The 21833-nt window shown below is 35.8% G+C and overlaps 1 pseudogene; it reads right to left on the reverse strand.

Annotated features, from left to right (window-relative positions):
- Nucleotides 1-6990: 6990 nt before the first annotated feature.
- LOC120174795 lies at nucleotides 6991-11241 on the reverse strand (annotated as a pseudogene).
- Between the last annotated feature and the right edge of the window lie 10592 nt (nucleotides 11242-21833).

Raw genomic sequence — 21833 nt, forward strand, 5'->3', positions numbered from 1 at the left:
GAATTAGCTCTCTAGCAAGGGTCCAAGTTCGTTTCTAGTGAAGGTTTGGTGAAGGCGAAGGAGGAGTTATGGGATTTATATAAGGAGGAGGAGCAGATTTTGATTCAGAAGTCTCGTGCAAAATGATTTTCTGAAAGAGATTGAAACTCTAGGGTGGTGTTTGGTTCGCTGGAATGTTTATGAGGGAATTGGAATATGTGAAGGAATTGGAATCCAATTCCATATTCTGTTTGGTTCGCAGACATGTCAGATGAATTTGATTTTAGTAATGTAAAATGACAGAATTACCCTTCTTATTTTTTTTGCTTTATTTTAGTTTATTTTACAACTTACATGTAGTAATATATTATAAAAAATAAAAAAATATATTAATTTTTCATTTTATTGATTGATTATTCATTTCAATAAATTATAAAAATCATGCTAATAAACATTATAAGTTAAAATCATTGCAATCAAAATATGTTAATAAATTACCAAAAAATAGAGCAATATTTCGATACATTCCAATCGGAGTATGTTAATTAGTTACCAAAAAATATACCAAAAACTATTTTTATTCAATATATGAATTAGAAACTCGACTCGACACGACTCAAAATAATAAAAAATTATTTTTATTCAATAAAAACATTGACTTAATTGAAAAAAAATTATATATAGAGGGGTATTATTGTAATTATTCCTAAATATATAAGGTAAAATTATATATTTTTTCGGGTCATTCCAGTTTTTTTTCACCCTAAACCCGAACCCGACCCGACCTGACCCGAATATCACACTTAAAAAAACCAGACTCGACCCAAATATCACACTTAAAAAACCCGACCGGAACAAAATAAAGTTTCATCTGACCCGACCCGAATATATGAATTAGAAATTCGAACCGACCCGAAATAATAAAAAAATATTTTTATTTAATAAAAATAGTGACTTAATCCGACCCGACCCAAATTATATATATTTTCGGGTCGGTCCGATTTTTTTCACCCTAAGCCCGAACCCGACCCGAATATCTCACTTAAAAAACCTGACCCGACCCGAACAAAATAAAGTTTCATCCGACCCAAATATATGAATTAGAAATCCAACCCGACCCGACCCGAAATAATAAAAAAATATTTTTATTTAATAAAAAGAGTGACTTAATCCGATCCGACCTGAATTATATATATTTTCGAGTCGGTCTGATTTTTTACCCTAAACCCGAACCCGACCCGACCCGAATATATGAATTAGAAACCCGACCTGACCCGAAATAATAAAAAAAAAATTTATTCAACATATGAATAAGTTATCAAAGGATTGATGAGGGTAGTATGGTCAAATTTCAATTCCCTCCAACAAGGGAATTGAGTTCCATCCATTTTTTGATGGAATTCACTTTCCCTCATTTGATGGAATTGAATTCCATCAGGGATTCTAATTCCCTTGAAAAACTTGAACCAAACATGGGAAAGTGGTGGAATTGGATTCCAATTCCCACCAATTCCAAGGAATTCTATCCAACCAAACGCCACCTAGGTTTTTTTCACTTATGTACAGCTAATAGATAAAAGGTAAATGCTATAAAGATGCTGAGAGTGGCTGACAAGGTAATTTCATATCCTAAATTGATAAAATCCAACATTGTGGAATTTTTTTAAAGAGGCTTTTAATAGAGATCCTACAATTGAAGTGGAGGACATGGATTTAAATTTCTCAAAGATTTCGGAGAAGCATAGTTCTTTCCTGGAGAGGCCTTTCTCGGAGGATGAAATTTGGGATGTGGTATCTTCATCAGATAGTAATAAAGTGTCGTCTGGATGGTATGAATCCGGGTTCTTTAAGAAGTTTTGACCGAGGTTGAAAAATGACATCTTAAGTTTCTTCAATGTTTTCTACTTAGGAAGAGGGTGGGAGAATGTGGTTAACCATTCTTTTATAACCCTTATTCCGAAAAAGGTAAATTCGGTAAATATAGAGGATTATAGGTCAATCAGCCTTGTTGGAGGGCTGTATAAAATTTTATCAAAAGTGTTATCAAGATGGTTGAGGTGTTGCTTGGATTCGATAATTGTCCCTTCTTAATTTATTTTCATTCCAGGGATCAAATAATGGATTGCTTATTTATAGCTATTGAGGGCATCGACTTTTGGAGGAAGAAATGTCTCAAAGGATTTACTTTCAAGGTTGACTTCAAAAGAGAATATGATTCAGTGAATTAGAAGTTGCTAGTGAAAGTTATGGAATTAATGGGCATTGGTCAGAGGTGGTTCTCTTGGATTCATAATCGTTTACATTCAGCCTTTGTTTCCATCCTTGTGAATGGGTCTCATTTAGAAGAGTTTAAGATGGAGAGGGGCCTTAGACAGGGGTGTTCTTTATCTCCTCTGTTATTTAATTTAATGGGAGAGATTTTGGGCTTGATGATGTCCAAGGTTGTAAGTTTGGGGCTGTTTAGAGGGTTCAAAATTGGGAAACCGAGTAATTCTTTTATGTTTTCTCACCTTCAATTTGCCAATGACCTTTTAATCTTCTGTAATGCCTCTCTTGGTGAGCTAAAGAATGTGAGTAGGATTTTGATAATTTTCGAGATAATGTCTAGGTTGCAATTAAATTTGACAAAGAGTCGGTTGTTTGGAATCAATGTCAGTGTTGAAGTCCTGAGTGAGTGGGCTGCAGTGATTGGTTGTTCGGTGGGGGCCTTCCCGATAGAATATTAGGCCTCCCTCTAGAGGCAAAGAACTCCGTTTTGTTATGGGATCCTGTTATCCAAAGATTCTACAAAAAGTTGGTCGGGTGGAAGGCAGCTTCTTTGTCCCTCGCAGGAAGGGTAGTTTTAATTAAATCTCTTCTTTGCTTGTTACCCTTGTGTTTTATGTCCATATTCAAACTACCTAAGTGTGTTCTAAAGAGATTAAATTTAATAATGGCAAAGTTCATTTGGGGTGATTCAGTGGATAGGAGTCAGATTCACTGGGTAAGCTGGTCAAATGTTTATAAGCCGAAAAATGTGGGTGGCCTAGGCGTTTCGAATTTGAACTTGTTGAACAGAGCTTTATTGGGGAAATAGGTGTGAAAATATGCTAATGAAAGTGATCTGCTATAAAAATAACTCTGATTCGAGGTCAATCTTGGTGGATAATTCTGTTCTGTCTCAAGCATCGTGGATGTGGAAAGGGGTGATTAGGAATTGTATGGAAAATGATTATTTTAAGGCGTTCTTTATCCGGTTCAAAGTGGGCTCGGGAAGAGATATCAGGTTTTGGCATGATATTTGGTTGGGTAATTCTCCTCTAAAAGTGGAATACCCGCGACTTTTTGCTCTATCGGTGAATAAAGAGGGCAAAGTTGCTGAGTTTAGGAAGTTTTCTTCAGCTGGATGGTGGTGGGACTTATAAATGAGGAGGAACCTCTCAGATTGGGAGTTGGATCAATGGATGTCTCTTTATAATGTGCTGAACAATATGTCTTTTGAGTTCCTTGAGGATGATGTTTTTGTTTGGACAGGTAATGGTGAGGGGTCCTACTCGGTAAGTTCATGTGTTGAGTTATTAAATAGATCAGGGGAGGAGGAGTTTCTCTGGTCTAATTTAGTATGGCTTGGTGTAGCTCCACTGCGTGTGGAAACTTTCGTGTAGCAGGTTACTCACCAGAAAATGGCTGTAAGGGTTGATTTATTGAAACGTAAAGTTTCAGGGATTGAAGACTTTGCTTGCCCTCTTTGTGGTTTGGTTTCGAAGACAATATCCCATTTATTTATCTCGTGTGGAGTAGCCTGGGACGTTTGGACAAAGTTCCTGCGGTTGTGGAACTTGTCTTTTGCTTTGCCTGGGAACCTTGCAGGGCTTTTGTCTGCTTGGTTTAGTTTAACTCCTAGGTCAGTTATATGGTCTTTCATCCCTAGTGCGGCGTTGTGGTCAATTTGGAAATATAGAAACAAGGTAGTCTTTGAGAGAAGAAAAGTAGACTCTACGCTCATTTTTTTTCTTAACAAGGTACAAGGTGGTTGTGTGGTTTTCAGAAAAATTCCCTAAAGTTGCTATTCCTTTTGATTGTCTGGTGGGTGATCCATCTTTGGCTGACAAGTGGTCAGGTGGCCTGAGAGATCCTTCTGTTGTTTCGGCGTGGTGTCCTCTTCATGTGGGAATTTACAAATTTAATGTTGATGGTGCAATGGTTAAGGACTGGTCCAAAGAAGGAATCGGTGGTTTGTTAAGGGACACAATGTAATGTGCTGTATATTTTTTCTAAAAATGTCAATGCTAGCCCTCCTGTTCTGTCAGAATTATTGGCAATAAAGTTGGGCTGAAGCTGTTTGCGGATTCAGTCTGGTGCAACAAGGGTCGCCTAATTTTGAAAACTGATTGTACTAAAGCTGTTGAGGGGATAAAGAATCTGGGGTCGTGTTCTCCTCTTTTCTGCTCGGTGAAGGAAATTTCAGCATATATCTCGGACAGAAGGATTATTCTGAGGCTCATTTCGAGAAGCGCGAACTGGGAGGCAGATGAGTTAGCCAAATCTGGAATTGGCTAATGGGTTTCAGGGGTGTTGTCTTCTCTTGTTTGTGTGTTTTCGTCGTTGTGTTTGGTGTTTCGGTTCTGCTTTGTAAAGGGTTGTCGTAGGTGATATATTTATGTTCTGTTAGGAGGTAGTTTTTCATGGTTTAAGTTGTGTTGCGGATTGTAAGACTGTACTTTGTTTTGTTTTGGTAATAAAACCTCCGAGGAACTCTTTTCCTCATTCCAATATCTGTTGATATACCTACTGACGTTTCGGCGGTTATGAAAGAATTTTTTAATAAGGTCTCTCTTTCTTATCCCAAAAAAAAAATCTTACGGTTTCAAAGTTTGGATAACTGAAAATATACACAAAGTTACGCTTCCATGGTGACTACAAAACAGACAAGCTATTTTATACCAAAACAATATAGAAATCAAAATGATAAAATGACATGGCAATAACACGAGATGTGGGAAATTTATTACAAGAGAATTAGAGCTTTCATGGTAAATAATTAAGCATTCCAAGGATTCATGTTTTGTTTTGATGGTCAGCAGAATGGCACAGAAGCTTTACATATTATACTGAAGTGTAATGAAGTAGTCTTTTGATTTCGTATAATACCAAGATGGGAACACTTCGCAATATTTCATATAGAATTTGAAATCAATTTCTTTTTGCTTGGAAAGATGATTTTATTATATATCGAATCAAATTTATCCAAATTATGTCTAATTGAAAACCTCTATAATATTAAATGAAAGAAAAAATGTAACATAATTACGGTATCATAATTTTAAACGATATTCAGATAAAATCACATAAAGCAATGCATGACACTAAAACTCGATAAATTAATGTAAAATATAACTACAGTAACATAAGAGTATTAAAAAAATAACTAAAAGAAAAGAAACATCAAATAAAGTTCAACAACTCATACATTTTTCTTACAATTGTCCAAGAAGCTTTTTCATGTTTTGAAATCGTTGAGTTGTTTTTTCTTTATCGATGCTATTAAAATTGAACGAAATTATCTTAGACGATGAACAAAAATAATGAACTTATTAACATATCTTGGATAATAACAACAATTATCTCAAAATTTAAAATCAACCTAATATCTTTAATAATTCCAAACATTAAAAACACAAACTCGTTACCGATATCAAATAATAATTTTAAAAATATTGAAACATTGAAAACTCAAATAAAACAATAAGTAAATTAATTAATTTTACTTTGATACTAGAATGTGATTTGATTCGATCCGTCATTCTCCTTGAAAATTGTTAAAATTTTAATATTATTTCATCAAAAGATGAAGATTGTGGGTTAGGGTTCATAGAGAACAGAAATTTTTGGGGGGAAAAGGGTTGAATATAGTAGATTAACAAGATTGTGGATTAAAGAGGACTGAAAATTTATAAACTTGATTCAACTAAAAAAATTAAATTTGAGTCGAGTTATAAAATAAAATTTTATTAGTGCAAAGTTTTTAATAATTAGTGAAATAATTTTAAATTTTGAGTCCTTCAATTTTGCATTTTGCATTCTATATAATATATATGGTTATGAAAATTATTTAAATTAAAATAAAATAATAGTATGAATAATTATAATTAAATTTAAATAGAAATTTAAATAATTTATCTCAATTTGATTCAGAAATTAATTTGAAATCTAAGTTATTTGTTCAGAATTAATAAGGGGATATGATAAGTATAAAATATAATAAATAATTAAAATTTATCATGAGAACAAGACGAATTTTGCATAAATTTTTTCGATCCATATGACATGTTTTATTTTTTAATATATTTTATATAATTCGTCGAATGAGCATGATAAATTTATGTGTATTATAATAAACAATTTAGAATCTAAAATAATTTTTCAACGCATATATTTTTCAAAAAAAAAATCTGCCTACAATATTTTCAAATTTCATCGCCCAACTTGATAGGGTAATAGACGCGAATGAGCCTGATAAATTTTATGCTTTGACCCTCTTTCTAAATTGGTCATCAAACTTTTGAATGTTCTAATGTCATCCTCAAATTCATCCAAATATATAATTAGTTTCAACTATAGTTTACCCTAAATTTTGCTTTGTTCCATACATATTATAATATGATTTAGCCTAAAGATTTTATTAATAATATATGTGAATAGTATATACGTATAGTTTGGAATAAAATTAGAATGTTCAAAAAGTTTGAGATTGATTTAGAATGAAGGTCATAGTTTAAGGACGAAATTGAAATATTCAAAAAGTTTGAGGACTAATTTAGAATGATAGTTATAGTTTGGGGATGAAATTAAAATATTTAAAAGTTCATAGATCAATTTGTAATGAATATCAAACTTTGAGTGTATGATGCAATTAACACTATTGATTATATAAATGGGTAATTTTATTCAAAAATATTTTTATAAGAGTTGAAAGTAAAAAAGAAATAGTTTTTAGGAAGTTAAGTAGAAAAATAATTAAATTGATATGGATATAAAAAAAACACCGCAAGTAAGAGACGAGATGTGATATGATTTATACTCTTGATGTCGGTTATGGAACGGGAAACTCGGTTTCGTCTTCACCATCATCTTCGCTGTCGTATGTCCCAAGGTAGGCCTCATCCCCTTCCTCATGTAGATACCGGAAAATTTTCGAAAGAAAACAAAGCATTCGATCAAATATCTTACATCAAGCAGCAGCAGCAGACCGAGCGTGAGAATAAAAGGCTATACCTCGGCATCATCGTCATCAGTAGGATATGAAGAATCTACTGTCATAGAATTCATCGTCTCCTCGGCCGTCCATGCTGTGCATTTGATCCTACCAAAGTTGCATGCAAGGTTAATGCATTATATCCATGGTCAAACCATTGAACGAAGAAGAAAAAAGCTAATATGGTACAGAAGAAAACATACTATTTCAGATCTTATTTTCTCCACCCTAGCCTGCAGTGCTGAAATATGCTTTAAGAGTGCCTGTTAACAGAATGAGTAGAAAAGATTAGCCCTTTCAGAGGTGTATGCAATGTCAATCGGTAAATTAAGGAGTTATCGAGAGATACCTCGTGTCTTTGAAGCTCAATAGAACGTGCCAAAGCCCTCCTCTTTGTCAAAAGATTCTTCGGCCTCATTGTAGAAGGTCGCTCATAGTCCTTTCCTCGGTAAACAATTATGGCATATCCTTTGGAGATTTTATCAACAGAAACCAAAACTCCACCACTTTCGGCTTCAAGCGCTATCACGACCTTTTTTAGCTGATCAAAATTTTTAGCCTTCATAATGATCTTAATCAATTCCCTGTATTTCCAGTGTAAGTGCATGTTCTCTATAGTACCATCGAAAACTCCACGTCTACCTGAAGTGAGAAATTGAACTCCCATAAAAATCTCGATTTCTAAAAACGAAGACTATGATAACTCTTGTAGAAGAGAGATACCAAGAAGTAAGAAAGCTTTCATCCTCAACCCGATCTTGCGGAACATAAACCTTTCTTCATCAGTTATGCTTTCCGGATCTGCCTGTCTGTCAGCTGGTTTTAAAGACTCTTCAACCTTAGATAAAGCTCGTTCAGCTTTCAATAGCTTTCGCTCAGCCTGAAATGGAAAAAACCTCACATTCAAGCCTATGTACGTTTAAATATACAAATTACTAGTGGCAGTATTCAGAGTATAAAACTAAGAAACAATGCATGAAAACGTAGCTAATGACTATTCAAGGAACTCACAAAAGCCAAGTTCTTTTCAAGTTTCTTGACTAGGTTGGCATGCCTCAACATTTCTGCTTCCTTCATAACTTTTTCCTTACGATGATTGTCCAGCATCTTTCCCCATCTAGCATCTGCATACAAAGTTTCTCCGAGGGTACCTGCAGCCCCTGATTGCTTGGCTACTTCAGTGCTTGATACAAACAAAGCTGAGGCTCTTAACCGCACTTGCTCCTCTTCATCTTGCAGGGACTTTGCCAATCTTTCCCTTTCCAATAATGCTTCAGCAACATCCGCTGACAAAAAGTTCTTTCCCCGGTAGAAGACCAAGAAGTCCTTGTTTCTGGAGAGAAGCATGCCCCCCCGTTAATTTCTGAAGCCAATCATAAAAAGTACGTGATCTACAGTTCAATCTGGTGTTTTCGGAGCACAAATAGTTGAACATAACATGTTTGTGAAATATAACTGATATGTACTACTTATTCAGCCTCGGGCAGTAGTGTACCACCAACACATTGTTAGAATGATTACGAGATGATGATAGCCAAAACAGAAGAATGGGGGAAGTTTGATCAAGTTGTCTAATTTAGTTGAATGATTTCATTGATTACTGAAGGAACGCTGAATTATTATTGCGCATAAATAGCACAAATATTTCATATTCAAATTATTCCTCATGGCTTCAATCACAAGGAATTCAGAAGCTGGATTTCTAGAAACAGAAGGCAGGTGTGCAATAAGATAATAGTAGGGACAATTGGACAACGTTCACTAACATATTCCCATTAGTCGGAACGACTCAACATAGGCTATGTTCTTGAACAGAAAACAAAATACATTCATGTTTGATTCATTAACTGTTCAAAAAGCTAAGCGTTTTACCAAAAACCTTTCACATCTCAGAGGATAAAGATAACACCATAAAAAGGATAAGAAGCATTGGATACTAGTTGACACAAAGATACAACGAAATGGCTGAGAAAATTTAGTTCAATTACCTTGAGATCTTCCGCCATTCTCTCACTAGTAGTTAGTTGCACTCCTCGTTTGAGTGCAATCTTAGCAATAGAACTTTTTTCCCACAATTTAATCATGGCCACCGCCAGACCTTGGAGCTGCCTACTTCTACCTGGTGATGTATATTTCATTAGACATTCAAAACAACCGTATTTAGATCATATGCAGTGACACAATAACTGTAGCATACCTACAGCAAATGCGGAGGAAGAGCTCTGGCAAGTCTCCTCAAAGATGTTGCTTCCTTTACTCCGAGAGAAGATCTTACTCCGTAAGGAAGTACTCTAAATGGAGGCTGATACCCAGGAACTATTCCAGGAAGCAAATCAGTATCAACTGGTAAGGGATTACATCCTGGCCAATCAGCATACCTAGGACCCAGGCCTTCTAACAACTTGTCCACTTCATCTTCATACTTTACTTCCGGCAATGGCTCTGCATTTTTATGCTCCTCAGCTGCAGTTTCAGAGTTCGCCTTTGGTGGAGCCCCATCATTTTGAAAACCCGAGTCAGAAGGATCCTTAGTTTTATTAGACACTGGGGGTGATGAATATGTAGACATCTCATTTTTCTTATATATTTGTTTGTTCAGGTGCACCGAGGGAACCTCATAACTAACACCTCTATATAAAGAAACGGACGTCCCGTACCTCCAAACTACCAATCCTCCAGTTTTTCTCTGCACAAATGAGAAGACAAAACAGCCAAATTAGCAACAGATAGATAACTAACAATTTCATACCGACTCAGAGAGATAGGACTTATAACATTCTTACATATTTTCATCCCCTAAAATTACATTATTATTTATAGTTCCTTCAGTTTTGTACAACATTCCTCATGTGAGATGATATCATTCCCCAACCAAACGATCTATGGAGTAAACATAGCAACAGGATATGTATATACACATTTTCAAAGAGGTTAATTCTTCAAATATTTCTACTTTCCAAGAAAATGGTTAAGATCTTTCTACAATAAAAACAAAAAATAATGAAAGTTCATCAGAGGCAAACCTCCAATATTTCATGCGTCCTTTTCATATTAAGCGCAGGTGCCCCTTCGACCTTTAACCTCACAATCTCCATAGTCTTCTACTTGTCATGAATTGTATCCACCACTTCTTGAGTAACACCAGATCCCTTAATTCTCATTTTACTCTTGGTCCGAAATGTCAAGTTCTTTAACCTTCTGAGTTCAGACTCGGGCAGAGTCAACTCAGCCACTGAAGTCTTAGCATCTCTTCTGGCTGTCCACTTCTCTTCTTCTTCTTCTTCCTTCCTTTTCTCCCATTGAAACCATACTTCCCCATCACTTTCAAACACACTTTCGACCCCCAAAGGCGACTCCATTGAGAACCCACCTCTGGTATTTGGTAACATTCCTTCTTCCACATAAAACATATCCTCTATAGACCCTCTTTCAGTCTCTCTCCTTGGTTGTTCTTCACCCTTTCCTTTCTGTTCAGTTTCCTCTCAAACGTACCCAAATTTCTTCAATTTCTCCACTATTTTCTCTATTGTACTACTGCTGGTGCTGCTACCATTGTTACCACTCTTTGAATAAGACAAGCTCCATGAATTCCCATTTTTTCTATAGTTGAACACTGTTTTCGGTGGTTTCGGCCCATTTCTTTTGAGGGTTTTGTTCCAATTATCTAACCAATTACTTCTCACGGTGGGAAAAGTTTTGGTTTGGCTTTCTGGGTATCGGTGAACATGTGAGCTTGAAGCGATGGTATGGTTAGCAGCACAAAAAATTAGGGTTTTGAGAGGGAGATTAGACCTGAAAAAAGGGAGAGGGAGGCCATGGAACCTGGAGAGAGAGGCTTGAAATGAATCAAAGAAGGTTGATTTGGTGGTCGTTGTTGGATGAAATAGAGTCATTGATTGAATGAAGAAACAAAAAGATGCACAAACGAATCAGAAAGAGAGGGTAATTTAACAAAGGATGTTTGGATTAATTAAAAATTTAAAACCGGAGATAAATGTTATATTATCCATGGCTGCCGGGGAAGAAATATCTGTCGCTACTCTTGTAATCAAATGCTTATAGGTCGATTTGGGTGAGGGCGAGGCTCCTACAATAATTTCCGGATAAACTAAATTCCACTTAATTTTAAAATTTGTATCGATTTTTCCATTATATTTAAAAAAATCAATTTTAGTTTTATATTTTTGTTTTGGTTTCAATTTGAGCATTGGTTTGTTAACTCATTAATATATGGATTACATGGTAGTTTAGTGCTGAGATGAGACTAAAATGTGTTGGACATGGAAGTTAAAAATATTTTTTATTCTCAACGTAAGTTAACCCTGTAGGAGAATATTTCGATCATCCCCATCGCTCCTGCTCGAGAACGCCCAGTCTCCCCAACGCAGTTGAGTGTTGAGCGAGCCTTAAAAAAGGGTAGAGACGTGAATGAAAGTGAGGACCATGAGGTCGTATTCTGCTATGGATGCTGATGGAGAAGATGTGGTCCCTCATAGCCCTAAATCGAAAATTAATAATAATGAGGAAGGTATGGGTGATGAAACGCATGCTCAGAATGGTAAGAACAAAGCTACTTATGCAAGCATGGTTGCGGATGGCAAGCAGTTGACTGGTAAGAAAGGTTCAACATCATGTTTTATGGACGATGAAGTTGTCATAAAGATGTTATTACGGATCGAACTGGTTATATTCCTTCTATTCAATTCTCTGATCAGGTCCATGATCAGATTGATAGGAATACGAGTAATGCAATCTGTCGCGACCGTCTTTCAGTTGGGCCTTGAATTGGGCTTTGACTTGGATTAAATGATTAGTAGTCGCCACCGATAATTTATTTTAAAACAAATAAGTTGATCGGATACCATATTTCTTATCTGATCTGTGTTTTATAAAAAATATATCAGATTCGGGAGTCGATTACAGTCAAAGAATGATTAGCACCCTTGAACCGCCCTTTCGATACTAATTAATTCGTCAATTATCTTTAATTACAAAAAATTTAAATTTAAATTTAAATTTAAAAATTCAATTCAAATAATTACCTTTAATCAATAAAAATTTCCCCCAAAAAAATCAATAAAACCAAAACTATGGCATTTGCGCGTGTTTCCAGAAAATGAATTGGCCCTAGCTGATTTTTCTAGCCAATTCCCCACACTTGTTTGCATCTCCACGTTGAGTAGCACTGGCAATCCTTGAACCAATCTCGGAGACTTCAAATGAAGAGACTGGAATTCGTGGGGTAGGGATCCGTTCAACGCCGAGAGAACGGTTCTGAACGCACCAATCTTGGATCATCCTTCGCAGTATATGATTGGGGATCTGATCAAAGATGTTCAAGATTTGTTTGGTGAATGGGCAAGTTTCGTTGTCGGCTTCAATCCATCTCTCTATGTTCTCTCGATCATAGGTGATCCTAGTACACATCATCACGGGATCTTTCATCAAATCAAGAGAAATTGGGCATCGGAAGTGAGTCGGACTGTTGATTTCCGCATCCAAATCTTCTCACCGACGATGGTTGTTGTTCTTCTTGTTGGGGGCTTGGAGGAAGTTAAACAGAAAAACCCAATCTTGGATAGAGCCATTTTCCAATATGAGCGTTAACTTCCATGGATGCAAAATCAATCCACTGTTCAATACGAGCATAATCAATCAATGTAGAATCATGTGGAGGGTTGTTAGCCTTTGAGCGAGTAACATAACGAGCAATAGCATTGCTCTCGAATACGGGACCCTCGGGTATTTCCAACACAGGAACATTTCCAATGGGGTTCATCTTGAGGAACTCAAGAGTTTTATTGATACACCCATCTCAAAGTTTTGAACCAATTTGACCTCCACACCACTGTATTCTGCGGCAATGAGTGCCTTAAAGGCATTTTTGTTTGTGTTTCCATCATGCAAGACCAAAGTCATAGCTTGATTGACAACAATGACACTCAAAGCTCAGACCTTGTAGCTGCTGCAAGGAGGAGAGTGTGAAAGAGAGGCGTGGATTTCAGAGTGAAAGGAAGGGAGCTTAGGAATTTCCAAGCTTAAAACGAGGGAAGAAGAAGACTTTGAAGATGAGAGAAACATCGAATAAAAATGGCCAAAGGCCCGGTGGGGAAATTGAATCCAGAAAGGATCATTGTGCCTTACAAGCACTGTTTTCGTTACCTCAAAAAAATGGAAAAAGAAACAGATATATCATCCATTAATAAAGCCAAAAATGGTGGCCCCCCATTCTCCATTTCTTCCCCCCCCCCCTCGTTTAAAAGTCAAAAACTGATTTCAATAAATAGGCAACACTCCAATTTCATTTAGAGAGAAACGTGATAGGTGGTGGGTGGGGTTGGTAGTTAGGTGTTTAGTGGTTTAGTGGGTTGAACATGGGGTAGTGGAAGGTGGGTGATTGGGTAGTGTTTGAGTGGATTGTTGTGCAAAAATGTTAATAAAATATTAATAAAATAATAATAATAATTTATATAAATGTATATTTGTATGGTCAAAAAAGTGTCTACAGATGCCCCTCTTTGCCCGTAGTCATGTAACGGGGTATAGGGCAAATATTAGAAGACACACTTTTCGTGAATGTATCCAAATTTAACACCATCCATTATAGGGATGAATTCCCATCTTTTTCGAATATCCTCTATTGTAGAGTTGAAACCCGACGTCATAACTGGTTTGTCAATCTGAATTGAATCTCGAAATGAATCCCTCGTCGTGAGGTTGAGTTGAACTAGAAATTTCTGAGCACGATATCCTTCGTCGTGAAGTTGAAATCGAACTCAAAGCCTTTTGCACGTGGCCTCTGAACCGTCTTCTAGCTAAAGATACTTCGTCGTGAAGCCGAAACTTGACCTGAAGACTTTGGTGTTGCTGTGCTGCAGATGACTCATTCATCGTGAAGTTGGGTTAATCTTTAGGATACGATATCCTTCATTGTAAAGTTGAAATCGTAGATGAATGTTACTGGTGAGCACGATTCTCTTCGTCATGAAGTTGAAACCGTGGATGGCCCCTTCATCGTGAAGTTGAGCCTTTAATTGGATATCCTTCATCGTGAAGTTGAAATCCAAGTAAGTTGTATTGTTTCGAGTCCAATATCCTCCGCCGTGAAGTTGAAATTGGCTATGGAACTGGGAAATTATTTGTTAACAGCCAGCCGCCCCTTCGCTGTGAAGTTGAGCTTGTGCTGTCTCTTGTCTAATATCTTTTGCTGTGAAGTTGAAATTGACTCTGAAACTGAGAAGTTGTTTGTTGACAATCAGCCGCCCCTTCGTTGTGAAGTTGAGCTTGTGTTGTCTGGAGTCTAATATCCTTCGCTGTGAAGTTGAAATTGGCTATGAAATTGGGAAGTTGTTTGTTGACATCCAGCAGCCCCTTCGTTGTGAAGTTGAGTTTGTGTTGTCTTGAGTCCAATATCCTTCGCTGTGAAGTTGAAATTGGCTCTGAAACTGGGAAGCCCCTTCGTCATGAAGTTAAGCCTCAAATGGCACGATATCCTCCGTTGTGGAGTTGAAATCGTGGATGTGTGGGTACGATATCCTCCGTCGTGGAGTTAAAATCGTGGATGACCCCTTCATCGTGAAGTTGAGCCTTGACTTGAATATTCTTCGTCGTCAAGTTGAAATCCAAGTATTGTATGTTGCGGGTGGACACAATTCCCTTCATCGTGAAGTTGAAACTGTGAATGACCCCTTTATTGTGAAGGTTGACTTCGATCTAGATATCCTTCGTCGTGAAGTTGAAATCTACTCTCGAGCAAATTGTGTCGCTTTGAGTCCAATATCCTTCGCTGTGAAGTTTAAATTGACTTTGAATGAAATTGGAAAGTTGTTTATCGACAGACAGTTGCCCCTTCGCTGTGAAGTTGAGCACCACCATCAATGTGCTTTGAATCGAGTATCTTTCGTCTTGAAGTTGAAACTTGACTCTAAAGCTGCAAAAATTATGTATGTGAAAAAATGATGCTCTAAAATGCATGCATAATGAATTAGTTCTTGTTTTATTTATCAGACAAAATCTCATTTTTTGTCTGCTGGTTCCTGCACGTGGAGAAATATCTTCAGAAGATCTGATAATTCCCGTCAGGATATTGAATTCCCAAAAAATGCCCCAACATTTGATGTTGAATCTTCAAAGATGCCCTCATTGTTCCTCATTTATTGCTTCAGCATTTATTCTAAGCATGAACTTTGTGTTTGAGAGCCACATGTCGTTTACCAAGATCCACTCTAGAGAGATTGTCTTGTTTTTTAAGAAAAAAAATATTTTTCTTTCTCTTTCAAAGTTCTGAAAATATCAAAAAAGAGTTTCGAAAAATGTTTAATCAAAATTTTTGAAAATATTGCCCTTTTCGCGGTTTTACAATTGAGACGAATCATAAAACTAGAGTTCATTGGATATCAAAGAATTAATTACATTGTTAATCCTTCAATAAATTATAGCTATTTGACAACTACCAAGATCAAAGCTATCTTTGGGAAATGGTTAAGTAAGGAAAAAAGTCTCATGTTATTGTGTTTGGTCAAAGGGTTGACATTTTTGTTCATTTGATGCTCAAAGGTTTTATGAGGTAGCTTGTATACTCCTCTACTGGAAGTGTTCTCCGACTCCCAGCTTTCATGGTCATGCTCGGATTGTGCGATGTCTTATCAAGGAATTTGTGCGATCGCCTCAGCTGCCCAATTTTTATATTCGAGCTGCCTTTTCATGTTTTCAACTCGAATCCTCCTTTGGTTTCAAGACGTCATTCAGAATTTACGTCTTGAATCTCCCTACGTTATTTTTCTCTATCATGCATTAATTACATTGTTTTTTTGCAAATAAAGAATAATCCTGATGGGCGAGATGAATTATGAAGATAGTCTCTTCTGTTCAGAACTTCATGTATGATTAGAAGGGACTTTTAAGGCACGTAATGTAGGCCATAGTTCATGGTTATGAAAGAAAAGGATAAATAGGCCCAAACAAGTGTTTCAGGGTATTGAACCAATGATCAATTCATTATGATGCCTTCAATCCTGTCTTGACCAATTTGAATCTGCTCGTATGTGTTTCTCTTGATTTTCTTTGGATGTTCCATGATCTTCGAGTGAAGTGATTATGGAATGATTGTGCTTGATCAATCTCATAATTTGAATCTCGACGCGTCATTTGAATCGAGTGAATCTTTGCATATGCGTCATGTCTTCTTTTTCTTCACTTTTTCCTTTGTTTTGGTTTCTCTTTGCTTTTTCTTTGTTTTTTTCTCTTTTTTCTTTTTGTTCTGATTGGATATTCGCACTTGGCATTTGGTATCTCCTTTGGATTGATGTCTTCACTCATATGAACAGATTTCTTCCACTTTGCCCCCCAGTGTGGAGGGTGATCCTTGGTTAAGGTTGAATCAGAAGAAAAATACCATAGGCTCAAAAGGGGACACAAGGGATATATATATTTTCTACTGCTGTGAAGGGATAAAGAAAGAAAGACGTTCATCATTTCATATATAGAAGTCTTCACAGAAGAGGTATCCTAGGGGGATAGATTTTCAGAATTAATTTTATTCACATGAAAACAATGTAATTAATGTATGATAGAATTATTTCGAATGAATTCTTTCTTCTTCTTCTTGCTCCCAACATGTCTCAATGTTCAGGCTCCCTACGAGATGCCCCAGGTTGTGTCTTAAAAGAATACTCATGTTCAAATGAACAACTCAATACCTTGGGTTTTAGTGGTATAAAAAAGTCAATTTTGAGTCTAAAAAGACAGTGGTGTGACTTTATTGACTAGAGAAAGGTTCAAAAGTTTCAAAGAGTGGTAATGTCAAAATCTGGTCTTTTGGTAATGACCATGAATTATTTTAGGTAAAGAATTAAGGTATTTTTATTTTGGGGTTTGAGACAAGATAAGAAAGGTCTAATCTTTTCATATGTCAAAAATCTATAATTCTTGAAGAATTAAAAGAATCCTTAATTCATTTAATATTCGACGAACTAAAGATTAAAATTTGTTCAATTATTCCACCTTAGAAAGTAGCATACATTCAATCGTTTAAAAGATTAAGAAAAACATGAAAGATCAAAGACGTGTTCAAACAAAACAATGCTCTAAGTGTAAATAGTATATGCAATGCCCCCTTCTTCGGTTGTTCATGCCCCTGAATCCATCAAGTTTTGCGCTTCGGTGCCTTATAGTTATTTGGGGAGTGTTTGGAGCATCCTATATGGCAACTGCAAACAGCTTCAACATCGTAGCCCTTAGGATATGTGAACACCTTTCTCAGATCATCCTGGCAGTCTTAGTCATACAATCAGTTGATCGGGCTCCCACTGTACTGATTTCAGTTTTTTTCTTTTGATGTTACAATCTTGCTTGTGGTGTCATGTGGTTAAAACCACTTCATCGAATCCTCCATGAAGAAATTTCAATGTTTATGAAAATACTTAAAAATGAAATGTAGATGCAAAATACAAAAATGCATGAAATGTTCGAGGCATTGATCATAAAACATGTCTGTTATTATAAATAATCTTTATTGAGACAAAAGTGTTTTATCTTTTAAGAGACAATAAACATATTTAAAGGTACATTCGGACTAAATCCTCTAGACCCTGAAACAAGTTGACTAGTTATCTGCCTTCGTCTGTCACCGGTCAAATACACTATCGAACCATTCAGGCTTCTTTGGCTAAATCGTGCAAGCGACGAGCTGTTTTTTTTACTTGTTCCCATAAGTATCAAATGGCTGCATCTCTGGCTTTCATCTTTTGCTGAACCTGTTCTATAACGGAAACGCCATTGAAATCCTCCATCAAAGGGATTATCCGAAGTTCATTGAATTTGTCGACAATGGCTTCCAATTCAGCTATCGTTTTGTCATCTTGTTCTTGTTGTCTTTGAAAGGACTCTCGAGGTCAGTAACATTTTTCTCGTCTTGCCCCTGCGACCTTTGTCAACCCATTTTTGAAAAGTTGACTTTTGATCTATTTGATTGTGGGCATCACGTATTCTTGATTGAATTTGACACATAGTTGTCTTGCAGGTTGTCCTTATTTTCTTTCTGAGTCTTTTCTGACCATAGTCGGACCCCTGCGTTTTTCACCTCTTGTATTACAACCCCTTTGTCCATTAATACAAATTATTTAGGTTTAACGAACACGTTTTAGGTGGATCAACACCTCTTTTGAATGCAGATGATGGAAATAAAATAAAACAGAGAGAAAATGAAAAGAGTTAGTAAGGTAAATGTAATAATCAAAACAATCATGAAAATAAAAGTTCTACCCTACATGATATATACCTCACATGTTTAGTATTCCTACTCGGACATGATCTCTATCTCGCAAGTTGATTTTGAACAAGTCCTAACCGCATAAATTTCTAGTTCACATGCTTTGAACATGAAATAAATCAGGAAATAATATCAAAGCGGCCTAGGGTTTGCAATGAGGTTTGGGGTAGGCTGTAACTCCTTGTAGTCTCACGGTTTAGGTTCAAAAGAAAGGTACCCGAGTTCTCCTTGCCGGTGCCCCCTTGGGCTTGCCAGACCCTTAGTCCTAAACCCATCACAGGCTTGTGTAGACTAAGTTAAACTCGAGAGGACACATTCCTTTATGCCCGCACGGTGAATAAAATCACACGAAGACATAAGGTATATGAATCCCGAAGGCTACTTGCTAGGCCCGCATGGTGAATAAATTCACACGAAGGCGTCGCTTTTACCCCCACTTAAATAGGGTTTGGAGCTCGGATATAGAGCTTGAGATAGAAACTTTTCAAAAAAATATCTGAAATCATTGAAAAAAATGTCAGTACAACTATTTATATGAAAAATAATCAAAAGTAAATAGTTGGAATCGAATAAATAAATTAAAATTAAAATTTACTATTTTCGCATAAAAGACAACCAGAAATTAATTCTGGCTTGACTCACTTACATGTCCCCAATGGAGTCGCCAAGCTGTCGCGACCGTCTTTCGATTGGGCCCCGAATTGGGCTTCGACTTGGATTAAATTGTTAGGAGTCGCCACCGATCATTTATTTTAAAACAAATGGGTTGATTGGATACCCTATTTCTTACCTGATCTGTGTTTTACCAAAAATGTATCTGGCTCGGGAGTCGGTTACGGTCAAGAAAGGATTAGCACCCTTGAATCGTCCTTTCGATAGTAATTAATTCGTCGGTTGTCTTTAATTGCGAAAAATTTAAATTTAAATTTAAAATTTTAATTCGAATAATTACCATTGATTGATAAAAAAATTCCCCAGAAAAATCAATAAAACGAAAACCATGGCATTTGCGCGTGTTTCCAGAAAATGAATTGGCCCTAGCTTATTTTCCTAGCCAATTCCCCACACTTGTTGTCGAAACGATTTTTTTCTAAAAGGTGAAAAAATGTGAGATTTTAAAAATCACATTAATTTTTAATTTATCTCTTTCAATTGATTTTTAATTTAAAAACAAATGCGATTTAAAAACTTTTCGTTTCGAAAAAATTCGGATTTCCTTTATGATCGAAAAAATACAATTCAAAGAGTCACCGCCAATCTTTGATTAGGGTGTGATTGGGCACCCAAAACTGTTTGTTATTTTAAATAAAAATTAATTTTAATTAAAACAACAAATTAAGGTCTACGTTACCAAAATCCAAGTTCGGGAGTCGGTTACGTGCGGGGAAGGATTAGCACCCCCACAACGCCCTAAATCGGTACCTAGCCGATTAATTAACGTCTTTGCAATGAACTTTACAAATTCAAATTTAATTTGATTTTTGATCCCATAAAACAAAGATATAAATTTAAAAACATTCAAAAGCACTCAAAATAATTAAATTAAAATTACCAAATCGTTTTAGAAAGATAAAGAATGTTCGATTATTTACAAATATCGAGACCAGATCTTAAAAGTTATAACAACCTTTTCTCGATAAATTTAAATAAACGAACATTTCCTTTTCTTTCGTTCCCAAATTTTAGAGTGATTGATCAATTTTTAGGCGTTACTAATGGGATACACTTTTATTTTAAAATCATTAAAAGTGGACCTCAAATCAATTATGACTGCCCACTTAAAACAATTTTAAACTAAAAGTATATTACCCTTAATCCAATTATATGGTATGTCGAGTTATGCAAATTAGGCTATCATGCAAATTGTGAAAAAAGTATGTCACCAAAAATTAATTATAAAAAATTTAAAAATAACATACAACGTGCCAGGCAAAAAAGTATATACATATGTTTTAATTAACAATCATAAATTATTCATATTAACATATTATGTACACATGTGACCTAAATATCATAACATGCTAAACTATAAATTAAAGAAGTGTACATATACACATTAAAAATGACAAAATTAAATAAATGTAAAATTCAACATACAAATCAAAAATAAATTATGGACTTAAATACAAACACGCACAAATATAGAGAATTTAACATAAATAATCTAAAAAATTACAACTAAAATTAAAATTAGGAAAACAACGAAATCAGGACAATTATAAAATGACAGAATTTGAAAGCAGTCCTAAAGGTGACTAAAGTATAAATAAAAGCTAAACCTATGTGGACTAAATACTAATTTTACTCTAAAGTTACAATGGCTAAACACTAATTAATCCTAAAATGTTAATATAAAACCTAAGTAAAACTTAAACCTAAGCTAAACTAAACTAAACTGAATTCTGTCGCTCCTCACGTTTCTTCTTCACTATCCCTTTCTTCTCCGATCGTTCTTCTTCACCAACCTCACGACCACCGCTCAACGGTGACCAGAGAAACTGAAACTAATCCTAAACCAACATACACACCCCGGTTTTCCTTCAAGATCATAAATCCGAAACTAAAAGTTCGCTAAATCAACCTCTAGAAGACAAAAAAAAAACAGTTCGTATGTCTCTCGAAACCAAACCACCATCGCTCGCCTCTAGACGCTTTGACTCGCACTACGCTGGCGACCTATGATAAGGAATCAACGATGAGGTAAAATATCTCACTTTTCCTACTGTTTTTTTTTTACTTACACCACATGCAAACGATCCCTAAATTCTAAGGTTGACGAGAAGGTTGAACCCCAACATTTACTCCGACGGAGCTACCCTACATCGACGAAGAGACCATCCATCATATACAGAAATAAACTTCCCTCATTCAAAAGAATCTGCTATGCTGTAAACTGACGACTAAGTAAGTTACGACTAGTGCCAATTTCGATCGAGACCCAAAACAGACATAAATAAAATGAAACTAGCTTATATCTTTACTCCTTTTTGCTTTAGAACATATTATATTTATTATTTAGAAACATAAATAATAATAATAACCTGTTTATGGACTGCTAGTGTTGCTTTCGAAACTCACTGCTTGTGCTAGTATTGCTCTTGAATTGCGTAGGTAATATTCTGCTTTGTGCCAGTATTGCTCTTGAATTGCGTAGGTGATATTGTTGAAAAGTAAATGATGTGTTGCTTGTTACATTGCTTCCTTCTGTTTTCGAAAAATGGATTTTTACACTGCTTTTACACTGTTTTTTTTTAGTTTAGAATCAAGCAGTAGAACCCCTTTTCTTTTGTAATTTCTGATGGTTGATAATCTAATCATTCCCCCAAAAAACTGACTCTTTACAGTTTTTTA

The sequence above is a fragment of the Hibiscus syriacus genome, unplaced genomic scaffold (assembly GCF_006381635.1).
Source record: "Hibiscus syriacus cultivar Baekdansim isolate YM2019G1 unplaced genomic scaffold, ASM638163v2 tig00112124_pilon, whole genome shotgun sequence".
Taxonomy (NCBI): domain Eukaryota; kingdom Viridiplantae; phylum Streptophyta; class Magnoliopsida; order Malvales; family Malvaceae; genus Hibiscus; species Hibiscus syriacus.